The 13,411-nt window shown below is 44.2% G+C and overlaps 1 protein-coding gene across 3 annotated transcripts in view; it reads right to left on the bottom strand.

The window, feature by feature from the left end:
* LOC124031381 (rho guanine nucleotide exchange factor 10-like protein) overlaps window positions 1-13,411 on the bottom strand; it is a 188,179-nt gene that overhangs the window by 55,663 nt on the left and 119,105 nt on the right. The gene's annotated exons all lie outside the window — the stretch shown is intronic.

The following is a 13,411-nucleotide window of genomic DNA, read 5'->3' as shown; positions in this document are numbered from 1 at the left end:
ACAGCGGCTAGAATCCTGACTAGAACCCCAAAATTAGATCATATTACTCCAGTGCTAGCCTCCATGCACTGGCTTCCTGTCAAGACAAGGGCTGATTTCAAGGTTTTACTGCTAACCTACAAAGCAATACATGGGCTTGCCCCTACCTATCTCTCTGATTTGGTCCTGCCGTACATACCTACACGTACGCTACGGTCACAAGACGCAGGCCTCCTAATTGTCCCTAGAATTTCTAAGTAAACAGCTGGAGGCCATTTTTATGGAATGGTCTGCCTACCCATGTGAGAGACGCAAACTCGGTCTCAACCTTTAAGTCTTTACTTAAGACTCATCTCTTCAGTGGGTCATATGCTTGAGTGTAGTCTGGCCCAGGAGTGTGAAGGTGAACGGAAAGACTCTGGAGCAACGAACCGCCCTTGCTGTCTCTGCCTGGCCGGTTCCCCTCTTTCCACTGGGATTATCTGCCTCTAACCCTATTACAGGGGCTGAGTCACTGGCTTACTGGTGCTCTTTCATGCCATCCCTAGGAAGGGTGCGTCACTTGAGTGGGTTGAGTCACTGATGTGATCTTCCTGTTTGGGTTTGCGCCCCCCCTCGGGTTATGCCGTGGCGAGATCTTTGTGGGCTATACTCGGCCTTGTCTCAGGATGGTAAGTTGGTGGTTGAAGATATCCCTCTAGTAGTGTGGGGGCTGTGGTTTGGCAACATGGGTGGGGTTATATCTTTCCTGTTTGGCCCTGTCCGGGGGTATCATCAGATGGGGCCACAGTGTCTCCTGAGCCCTCCTGTCTCAGCCTCCAGTATTTATGCTGCAGTAGTTTATGTGTCGGGGGCTAGGGTCAGTTTGTTATATCTGGAGTACTTGTCCTGTACTATCCGATGTCCTGTGTGAATTTAAGTATGCTCTCTCTAATTCTCTATTTCTCTCTTTCTTTCTCTCTCTCAGAGGACCTGAGCCATAAGACCATGCCTCAGGACTACCTGGCATGATGACTCCTTGCTGTCCCCAGTCCTCCTGGCCGTGCTGCTGCTCCAGTTTCAACTGTTCTGCCTGTGATTATTATTATTTGACCATGTTGGTCATTTATGAACATTTGAACATCTTGGCCATGTTCTGTTATAATCTCCACCCGGCACAGCCAGAAGAGGACTGGCCACCCCACATAGCCTGGTTCCTCTCTAGGTTTCTGCCTAGGTTTGGCCTTTCTAGGGAGTTTGTCCTAGCCACCGTGCTTCTACACCTGCATTGCTTGCTGTTTTGGGGTTTTAGGCTGGTTTTCTGTACAGCACTTTGAGATATGTACGAAGGGCTATATAAATACATTTGATTTGATTTGTTCTACAGTTCTAAAATTTTTCTTCTGAGGTCTTGGCTGATTTCTTTTGATTTTCCCATGATGTCAATCAAAGACGCACTGAGTTTGAAGGTAGGCCTTGAAATACATCCATAGGTACACTTCCAACTGACTCAAATGATGTCAATTAGCCTTTCAGAAGCTTCTAAAGCCATGACATAATTTGCTGGAATTTTCCAAGCTGTTTAAAGCCACAGTCAACTTAGTATATATAAACTTCTGACCCACTGGAATTGTGATAGTGAATTATAATTGAAATAGTCTGTCTGTAAACAATTGTTGGAAAAATTACTTGTGTCATGCACAAAGTAGATGTCCTAACCAACTTGCCAATACTATAGTTTATTATCAAGAAATTTGTTGAAAAATGCGTTTTAATGACCCCAACCCAAGTGGATGTAAACTTCCGACTTCAACTGTATCTCGGTCAAGATATCTTCTCCCCTAGCGGTCAGCAGAGAATGGGGTGGTCAGTAAAGACCGTCGGTCACAGAAAACATGCATCCCAGTCTAAACAGTTTCAGTATATATTATGATCTGTTTGCTTTGGTGGTTTTACATCTGTTTGACATTTCTTCTCGAGGCCAAGTTCAAGTTTGGTCGCCAAAGTCTACGCCTCCTTCGTCTGTGATTGGTCAACAGTTTCTTTGTTGTCATTCAACGAGAGACAAAAAGTTTTCATAAAATAACTTTCGCTTGAGAAATACTGCACCAAACATCTTAGTGAATGTTAAAATGTGCAACTAAGACCTTCTCTGCAAAAATGTCAAAACTCATTACAGATGTCTTGATTTATCTTAGATGAATTCTGACTATTTAGAGGAAGTGTTATGTCTATGTTGTTTCTACGTTGGCCCAAGAATTTTTTTCAAGCAGTATTTTATGGGAGTATGCGAGGCACAGAAGTTAGCTTCACCAAGCCGGATCAAACCAAACCTTGTATGCGGGTGCATACACAGGCAAAAAGGTCAATGGGTCAATGGTGGTTGAGAAATATGTAGGATACGAGACTATGGGCCATCTTTTTTAGTGACTTGCTCATGCTTACAATATGCACGTCTTGATAGAATTTCAGGAGACGGAGAACACTTCGTCTTCTGTAATTCCTCTTAGCTCTGATATTCGCACCCGTCAGCAGTTTCAGCAGAGACTAAAGTTAAAATCAAATATCCTTTCAAATTCTGTCTATAGTCCTCCCTCACTTTTAAATATCCCTCAGATTCCGAGACCACAGACTGTAATGGATTCATAATGTCATCTCTAGAACGTCAAACAATTTCTAAAACTCAGATCTTTTCATCAACAGAGAACAGAGAGATTTTTTTTAATACTGTACTTTGAAAGGCTGTGCATCGCTTGACAATTGAGGGTTTTCTTTAAGGTGATTGATTTAATGTTTGAGTCGGATACTGAGCAATGACAAACTCAATCCCAATGAAGGGATGAAATACAACAGTTGACTGCTGAATCAGATGACAAGGTGACCCCATTAAAACTCATCTTCACAGAATGGACAGAATGAGACAAGGTTATTGGTCATTAGGAGGGGGGAGGCACATTGACCAGTGGTTGTATGTTAGTGGTGTTCCTTTGCCTGTGGTCCATAGTGTCTATAGGGGCATGAGTTTGACATAGCTTGTTCACCAACACACTTTGTGTCAACCACAAAAACAAAAATTCCTGACGAAAGAAGAGAGCGGACCTGACATGATCAAAACTGGCCTGGAAATCATTCCCCACTTCCCCTTGATTCTGCAAGTATCATGACCATATTGAATACAAGGATATAACATCTATAAATGAGACAGGAATGCTTATGGGGGAGGTGTTGCTGTATATATTCAGAGCCATTTCCCTGTAATGCTTAGAGAAGATCTCATGTCAAATGTTATTGACATGTTGTCGTTGAAGGTTCACCTGGCACATCTAAAGCCTTTTCTTTTGGGGTGTTGCTGTAGGCCACCAAGTTCTAACAGTCAGTATCTAAATAATTTATGTGAAAAGTTTGATAATGTATCTGGTTAAAATGGTGCCAACGAACATGGCTGACGTTATACAGTTTTCTGTAACTTATTCTTTTAACTCATTGTGTACATAATGTTGCTGCTACAGCCTCTTAGACCAAAAATAACTTCTGGACATCAGAAAAGCGATCACTGACCACGGACTGGATGAAACTTTTTCCTTTAACGAGTCCGACAAGAAGAATATCCTGCTTTCAATGGAACAGGCCCAGATTCACGCCTTTTGCGTGAAGAAAAGACGCCGGAAAAGGGGAGGCAGATCGGGGATCCTTCTGAGAAGCCAGAGGCGAGCTAGTAAACTCCCAATGCCTTCCATTCACCTTGCTAAGATGCAATAAAATTGATGACCTATTATTAAGATCACCCTACCAACGGGACATTAAAAACTGTAACATCCTATGTTTCACCGAGACGTGGCTGAACGAAGAAACTGACAATATATACCTGGCGGGAAATTCCATGCACCGGCAGAAGAGAGACGCTAAGATGAGACACTAAGATGAGGGGTAGGGTTGTGTGTCTTTTTGTCAATAACAGCTGGTGCGCGATGACTAATATTAAAGAAGTCTTGAGGTATTGCTGGTCTGCGGTAGAGTACCTTATGATAAGTTGTCGACCACTCTTTCTACCAAGAGAGTTCTCATCTGTATTATTTGTAACCGTCTATTTACCACCACAAAGCGAAGCTGGCCCTAAGACCGCTCTCAACCAACTCTATAAGGCCATAAGAAAAAAATAAAATGCTCACAAAGAAGCGGCGCTCGTAGTGGCCGGGGACTTGAATGCAGGCAAACTTAAATCAGTTTTACCACATGTTCACCAGCATGCAACCAGGGGAGAAAAATCCTAGACCACCTTTACTCCACACACAGATGCATACAAAGCTCTCCCCCACCCTCCATTTGGCAAATCTGAGCATAATTCTATCCTCCTGACTCCTACAAGCAAAAACTAAAGAAGGAAGTACCAGTGACTCTCAATACGGAACTGGTCAAATGATGCGGAAGCTAAACTACAGAACTGTTTTTCTAGCACAGACTGGAATATGTTCCGGGATTCATCCAATGGAATTGAGGAACACACCACCTCAGGCATTGGCTTCATCAATAAGTGCATCGACGAAGTCGTACACACAGTGACTATACCTACATATCCCAACCAGAAGACATGGATTACAGGCAACATCCGCATCGAGCTAAAGGCTAGAGCTTCCGCTTTCAAGGAGCGGGAGACTAATCTGGAATCAGATGGTTTATTCACCAAAAATACATTGGAAGTAAATATCATAAATATAATAAAGAAAAGAAAAGCATTGTATGTTAGAATTTACTTGACAATAAAAAAAGGCTATATAGCCACTCCTATCTCTCATAGACCCAATCCAATTCCCATACCGCCCCAACAGATCCACAGATGATGCAATCACAATCGCACTCCACACAGCCCTTTCTCACCTGGATAAAAGGAACACCTATGTGAGAATGCTGTTCATTGACTATAGCTCAGCATTTAACACTATAGTGCCCACGAAGCTCATCACTAAATTAAGGACTCTGGGACTAAACACCTCCCTCTGCAACTGGATCCTGGACTTCCTAACGGGCCGCTCCCCAGGTGGAAAGAGCTGAACCTTAACACTGGGGCCCCTTAGGGGTGTGTAGTTGTCCCCTCCTTTATTCCCTGTTCACCCACGACTGCCTAGCCAAACACAACTCCAACACCATCATTAAGTTTGCTGACGACACAACAGTGGTAGGCCTGATCATGGACAACGATGAGACGGCCTACATGGAGGAGGTCAGAGACCAGGCAGTGTGGTGCCAGGACAACAACCTCTCCCTCAATGTGAGCAAGACAAAGGAGCTGATCGTGGACTACATGAAAAGGTGGGCCGAACAGGCCCCCATTAACATCGACGGGGCTGTAGTGGAGCGGGTCGAGAGTTTCAAGTTCCTTGGTGTCCACATCACTAACAAACTATCATGGTCCAAACATACCAAGACAGACGTGAAGAGGGCACGACAAAACCCTTTTTCCCCCTCAGGAGACTGAAAAGATTTGGCATGGGTCCTCAGATCCTCAAAAGGTTCTACAGCTGCACCATGGAGAGCATCCTGACCGGTTGCATCACCACCTGGTATGGCAACTGCTCGGCATCTGACCGTAAGGCGCTACAGAGGGTAGTGCGAACGGCCCAGTACATCACTGGGACTAAGCTTCCTGTCATCTATGGACCTATATAATAGACGGTGTCAGAGGAAAGCCCATAAAATGATTATTCTTGAACTACACTGTTGGTTAAGGGCTTGTAAGTAAGCATTTAAGTAAGTCTACACTTGTTGTATTCAGCGCATGTGGCAAATAAAGTTTGATTTGATGTAAACAGAAAGGTCTACTTCCTTGGGAACCTGAATATTGACTAGTTTTCATTTGGGGTGTTTCTATAGGCCACCATGCACTAACAGACTGTATCTAAATATTACGTGTGAAATGCTTTATGGTGTATGTGAAGTAAACAGAGAGGTCTACTTAATTGGAAACCTGAATATTGACTGGTTTTCATCAAGCTGTCCACTCAAGAGGAAGCTTCTCACTGTAACCAGTGCCTTTAAATCTAGTTCAGGTTATCAATCAACTTACCAGGATGTTACCAAACACTACATGAACATGCATTGATCACATTTTTACTAATACTGTAGAACTTTGGATGCAGTGATCACAATATAGTGACTATATCCAGGAAAGCCAAAATTCCAAAAGCAGGTCCTAAAATACTGTGTAAGAGATCATACAAAATATTTAGCTGTGACTCTTATGTGGATGATGTTAAAACATATTTGTTGGTCTGATGTGATTAATAAGGAGAGTCCAAACACTGCACTTGATGAATTTATGAAATTCCTTGTTCCAATTATTTATAAACATGGACATGTTAAGAAACTGACTGTTAGAACTGTTCAGGCTGCATGGATTGATGAGAAATTGAAAAACGGTATGGTTGAAAGAGATAGGGAAAAGGAATGGCTAATAAGTCTGGCTCCACATCTGACTGGCTGACTTATTGCAAATTGAGAAATTATGTGACTAAACTCAACAAAAAGTAGAAACTGTATTATGAAGTCAAGATCAATGATATAAATAATGGAAAAAAAATGGATTCCATCTTTCATCGAATCAGAAGGTTTATTCACCAAAAAAACATTGGAAGTAAAATTAATTTAAAAAAATAATTGAAAAACAAATAATGAAAGAAAAGCAGTGTATGTTAGAATTTTGTAAAGTTGGTACTGGCATTCACATGGAAAGATACTAAGGATTTTACTCAACTATAAAGCCTCTTTAATCTGAGCCTGGAAGAAAGTCTTTGTCCTCAGGCCTGGAGGGAAGCCAAAGTCATTCCGCTACCCAAGAGTGATAAAGTGGCCTTTACTGGTTCTAACAGCAGACCTATCAGCTTGCTGCCAGCTCTTAGCAAACCGTTGACCAAATGCTAGATTTCAGTGCAGCCTTTGATATCATTGACCACAACCTGTTGTTGAGAAAACATATGGCTTTTCAACCTCTGCCATATCATGGATTAAGAGCTATCTATCTAATATAACTCACATGGTTTTCTTTAATGAAAGCTTTTCTAATGTGAAACATGTCAAGTGTAGTGTACCGCAGGGCAGCTCTCTAGGCCCTCTAACCTTTTCTATTTTTACCAATGACTTGCCACTGGCATTAAACAATGCATGTGTGTCCATGTATGCTGATGATTCAACCATATACGCATCCGCAACCACAGCTAATGAAGTAACTGAAACCCTTAACAAAGAGTTTCATTCTGTTTTAGAATGGGTGGTCAGTAATAAAATGGAGGATTGTATTTGGTACAAATCATTGCCTAAGTTATATACCTCAACTGAATCTGGTAATGAATGGTATCGCTGTTGAACAAGTTGAGTAGACTAAATTATTTGGTGTTACTTTAGACATGAACTTGTCCTCTTGCTCTGTTGTGCACCAGGGCCTCCCACTCCTGATGAGTTTTAGAAGAAAGGTCTTTATTTCTGGCCATTTTGAACCTGTAATGGAACCCAGAAATGCTGATGATCCAGATACTCAACTAGTCTAAAGAAGGCCTGTTTTATTGCTTATTTAATCAGGACAACACATTCCAGCTGTGCTAACATAATTGCAAAATGGTTTTCTAATGATCAATTAGCCTTTTAAAATGATAAACTTGGATTAGCTAACACCACGTGCCATTGGAACACAGGAGTGATTGTTGCTGATAATGGACCTGTCAAGCCCTGACCATAGAGAGCCTTTTATTCTCTATTTTGGTTAGGTCGGGGTGTGACTAGGGTGGGTGATCTAGTGTGTTGATTTCTATGTTGGCCTGGTATGTTTCCCAATCAGAGGCAGCTGTTTATCATTTTCTCTGATTGGGGATCATATTTAGGCAGCCATTTCACCACTGTGAGTGTGTGATATTTAGGCAGCCATGTCACCACTTGAGCTTCAAGTATCGTTTATTCTTTACTGTTTTTTTGTTCGGTTCTCTGATAATAAAAGGATGTCTAACCGATTCCACGCTGAACTTTGGTCTGAGTATGATTACAACGACGATCGTGACAGAAGATCCCACCACACCAGGACCAAGCAGCATGCCCGGGAGGAGAAGGTATCCTAGCAGGAGACGAAAGCCTTCCGTGGAAACAGACGCAAGGAGATAAGGGAGGACAGCGACGATGCCTAGGGTTCGCAGCCACATAGAAAGGCCAAAAGACAGCCCAAATTTTGGGGGGAGGGGGCACACAGGGTGGTCGGCGGAGCCGAGGAGTGAGCCAGAGCCAGTCTGGGAGAAGAGGGAAAACTGGAGGACAGCGAATGGAGAGAGTCAGAGACCGTTAGTGAGCTGATGGAGAAACTGGAGGAGAGAGAGATGAGAGAGTTGTTGGGTTGGTGTATGATGCATGACTTTCGCCCTGAAGAGCGTGTCATCAATTTGCTGCCACCCGAGTCAGCTCTCCGTACTCGTCCTGAGGAGCGTGTTAGCACTCTGGTTAAAACTGTTCCGGCTCCACGCACCAGGTCTCAGTACGCCTCCACAGCCCTGTGCATCAGGTTCCGGGTCCCCACACTCGCCGTGCGAAGTGTGTAATCGTTCCGGGTACAATTTGTGCCGGTTCTAGGCACCAGGTCTCCAGTGCGCCTCCACAGCCCAGTACGTCCTGTGGCTACTCCCCGCACTCCCCCTGAAGTGCGTGCCACCTGTGCCGGCCCCATGCATCAGGCATCCAGTGCCCCTCCCCTGTCCAGAGCTTCAAGCGACGGTCCACGGTCCAGAACCTCCAACTCCAGGGCAGGAGCCTTCCTCTGTGCCGATCCCCAGTCCGAGCACGGCATCCAGTCCAGCGCCATGGCAGGAGCCCTTCTCTGTGCCGTTGCCCAGTCCAGGCACGGCGCCCGGTCCCGCTCCATGGCAGGAGCCTTCCTCTGCGCCGGTGCCCGGTCCGGGTGCGGCGTTCTACCCGGCTCCATGGCCGGACCTGTGTTCTGGGCGGGGGCAAAGTCCCGCACTCCAGAGCCGCCACTGATGCTGGTGAATCCACGATCGGAATGGGTACTTTGCCTCGCACCGGAGCTGCCACCGACGCTAGATGCCCACCCGGACCCTCCCCTATAGAATCAGGATGTCGAACTGATTCCACGCTGCGCTTTGGTCTGAGTATGATTACAACAACTATTGTGACAGGGCTTCTGTACGCCTATGTAGATATGTTACGTTCCCCAGTTTATGTGTTGTAGTTTGTATGTTTGCATGTGTTTATTTCAGGAAAAGGCTTCCTGAAATCCCTCAAGCAGTTGATTGGTCGACTCCAGGGCTAATTGGAGAGCTGACCCCGCCCCCTCGTCAAGACAGCTGTCTCCAATTACCCATTCAATCTGAAGCTATATAAAAGCCAGTGTTCTGTTCAGGAGAGAGATTTTGCTGGAGGTAGATTTGCTAGAGATTTGCTGGGAGGTCATTGCAGAGATTTTGCTAGAGAGATTTTGCTAGAGATTTTGCTGGGAGTTCATTGCTGAGAGTTGGTATGTTTTCTGAGTTTGTTGCTCAGATACAGCTTATTTGATGTCCTTTGTTTCTTAGTTTGTTTGTGAAATTGTTTAATATTCTGTTTCATTTGTTCCCAGGGGGGAAGGGGAAGGCACCTAGGGAGTGCTTAGGAAAGAGGCCCGCGGGCATACATATACCCGTAGCATATTCGCTGTCTAGGCACACTAGGTAAGACCTGGGTGGACCACCCCCTGTATTTTGATTAGGGCACCAGGTGGTGCTAAATTAGGTAAGTAGTGGGTAGGCAGGTAAGATAGGAGAGGGGGGGGGCTTTGAGATTTACTTTCTTTTCTTTGGTTCCGTCCAGCCCCTTTTCCCCATATTACCGTGTGAAGGAATATAGTCCTTGTAAACGGTACCACATTCTGCCTGTTGTCAGTCTTTCTTGCACCTACAGTCCATACCTTTTTCACTTCACGGAGAGTTTAGTTGTAGCAGGGTGTTGCGTTCCCTCTTCATAGAGGCGTGCGTAACAAGATATACCATTAAAGAATCTGCCGTTTCCAACTACAATAGTCATTTACCACATTAACAATGTCTACACTGTATTTTTGATACATTTTATGTTATTTTAATGGACAGAAAGTGTGCTTTTTTAAAATAAAAAACAAGGACATTTCTAAGTGACCCCGAACTTTTGAATGGTAGTGTATATGAATTGTAAAGTCTTTTGTCTGTAATGTCTTTTTCATTATGTGTCGGACCCCAGTAAGACTAGCTGTCGCCATTGACGTCGGCTAATGGGGATCCTAATAAATCAAATAAGTCAAATCAAATTTTGGCCTTGTGTCAAGCCTGCCAATGTCACTACAAGGGAAGGGAAGAGAGGCAGGGGGTAAACCTAGAGCTGTAGCAATTTCAATTAGGAGGCTCCAAATCACACTCTCCAATCATTAAGTGAAGTCGTCATAGGTTTTCAACAGGATTCTCCAAGCTGTTTTTCTCTCTATGGGACTGATGCAACTGTCCAACAGAAGTGTAATGTCCCTCCCAAAAACTTACACTTAATAGCAAAGATGGATTTCCACAGGAGTCACATTATGTGAATAAGACTTGGGATAAATATAGTCTTTAGACCGTTTCGACTCCCCTCCCTGGCCTTATTTGCATGCAGTCATTTGTTAGATTTGTATCAGCATGCTGATCTGGAAGGGAAAAGTCCCTTGGGTTCTGGCTAGCGAGCCAGAGCAAATAATGGACTGTTACACAGGGAAAACTACAGAGACGAGCTCCCCGAAAACAAAGCTTCAAGACAAGTGGCTCTGTGTTACAAGAGCCTGAAGCAAGCCCAACTCCTACACTTAACCACCCACACATCCAACTGCCCCTGTCCTTCTCCATCCAATTCCTCCACAGACCCAGTGAAATGACTGTCCTGACAAACTCATCACTACATGTTTGTGGGAATAGATATCTGGAGTCATGCCCTGGCCAGAGTTCTGTTGTTTTGTCAGAGTGCAGCAGGAATATCCTTAAAGTATCTAACTGCTCTGACAGCAGTAATTAGATGGGTCTGGAACGAGGGAGGCAGTGTAAGAGGATGAATATAGACATGCCGTGGTGGTGAGGCTAAGTGAACGCTGAAGTTTGTAACGTTGGCAATGACTCATTTTAAAATCTTATCTCTTATTCGGTTTCAGTCCTGCTTTGTTTTCCACGTTACACACCATGAGGATGAACCATGAGGATGAATCTGAAATCTGGAGTGGCTGAGGAAGAGGGTGAGAGGAGAGGTAATTTATGGTATAAGAGGAAATACACCAGTCAGAGAAGGGGAGTGAAGCGGCGAATGTAGACAAACAGGGAAATGCATGTGAATCAGACTGATTAGAAACAATGGCATTGCTGTGATCAAAGCCAGCAGAAATCCCACCAGCCCATCTCACTTTAACATGATTAGTGTCATCCCTCATTTGACAAGCCTGCCAGGGAGGTAGATCTGAGACGAGTGGGGGAGTGAGCAGAGGAGAGCAGAGCGCCCAACCAGTTGTTTATTCGTGGATCCACTGGCTCTTATTATGATATTGTGAATCTTCCAAAAAATAATAATACTAACGTTGGGATGTTGTTAGGAAAATAATTACAGGCATGTGACATACAGTAGCTTGGGAAGAACACTTACTTAGGTGAAGATATATGCTGTTTGAAAAGCTTTCTGTGATGATTGCATGGTAGGTAACAGTGGGTGCTGGACTCTTTGCAAAACTTGATCTTTCAAGGTAGGTACTGTATCTTGTGTTGCAATCTGTCACACATGAGGCCTACATAACTGCAGCACTTGACATTCTCAAGATCAATGTTGCCAAAACATTGCAAAACACTTCAATCATTGTTATTTATGTAAGTACTATACAGTCGTGGCCAAATGTTTTGAGATTGACACAAATTTCCACAAAGTTTGCCACTTCATTGTCTTTAGATATTTTTGTCAGATGTTACTATGAAAAACTGAAGTTAAATTACAAGCATTTCATAAGTGTCAAAGGCTTTTATTGACAATTACATGAAGTTGATGCAAAGAGTCAATATTTGCAGTGTTGACCCTTCTTTTTCAAGACCTCTGCAATCCACCCTGACATGCTGTCAATTAACTTCAGGGCCACATCCTGACTGATGTCAGCCCATTCTTGCATAACCAATGCTTGGAGTTTGTCAGAATTTGTGGGGTTTTGTTTGTCCACCCGCCTCTTGAGGACCACAAGTTCTCAATGTGAGAATCCTGGCCATGGATCCAAAATATCAATGTTTTGTTCCCCGAGCCACTTTTGCCTTATGGCAAGGTGCTCCATAATGCTGGAAAAGTCATTGTTCGTCACCAAACTGTTCCTGGATGGTTGGGAGACGTTGCTCTTGGGGGATGTGTTGGTAACATTCTTTATTCATGGCTGTGTTCTTAGGCAAAATTGTGAGTGAGCCCACTCCCTTGGCTGAGAAGCAACCCCACACATGAATGGTCTCAGGATGCTTTACTGTTGGCATGACACAGGACTGATGGTAGCACTCATCTTGTCTTCTCTGGACAAGCTTTTTTCCAGATGCCCCAAAACAATCGGAAAGGTGGAATCATCAGAGAAAATGACTTTTCCCCAGTCCTCAGCAGTCCAATCCCTGTACCTTTTGCAGAATATCAGTCTGTCCCTGATGTTTTTCCTGGAGAGAAGTGGCTTCTTTGCTGCTCTTCTTGACACCAGGCAATCCTCTTTTTATTGATTTATTTTACCTTTATTTTACTAGGCAAGTCAGTTAAGGGGCAGAACGACAGATTTGTACCTTGTCAGCTCGGGAATTTGAACTTGCAACCTTTCGGTTACTAGTCCAACGCTCTAACCACTAGGCTACCCTGCCGCCCCAAAGTATTTGCTTCACTGTGTGTGCAGATGCAGTCACACCTGCCTGCTGCCATTCCTGAGCAAGCTCTGTACTGGTGGTGCCCCGATCCCGTAGCTGAATCAACTTTAGGAGACGGTCCTGGCGTTTGCTGGACTTTCTTGGGCGCCCTGAAGCTTTCTTCACAACAATGGATCAGCTTTCCTTGAAGTTCTTGATGATCCGATAAATGGTTGATTTTGGTGCAATCTTACTGGCAGCAATATCCTTGCCTGTGAAGCCGTGCTTGTGCAAAGCAATGATGACGGCACGTGTTTCCTTTCAGGTAACCATGATTGACAGAACAATGATACCAAGCACCCAAGGAGGGTGGTTACGTGCCGTCATCATTGTGTGTGTGCGTGTATGCATGTGTGTGAATGTTATGTGTATGCATGTGTGTGAATGTTATGTGTGTGTGGGCGTATGTTGTCTGTGGGGGGGGGGGGGGGGTTGGGGTGTCAGTGTAAGTTGTGTGAGTGTGTGAGTAGAGTTCAGAGTCTTCAGGATAACCACTAAAACAATTAAGTCCCAGATAGGGAGCACAGCCTTTCTAGCTA

This window comes from Oncorhynchus gorbuscha, linkage group LG03 (assembly GCF_021184085.1).
Source record: "Oncorhynchus gorbuscha isolate QuinsamMale2020 ecotype Even-year linkage group LG03, OgorEven_v1.0, whole genome shotgun sequence".
NCBI classification, from domain to species: domain Eukaryota; kingdom Metazoa; phylum Chordata; class Actinopteri; order Salmoniformes; family Salmonidae; genus Oncorhynchus; species Oncorhynchus gorbuscha.
This window is presented reverse-complemented; position numbering and strand designations above follow the sequence as displayed.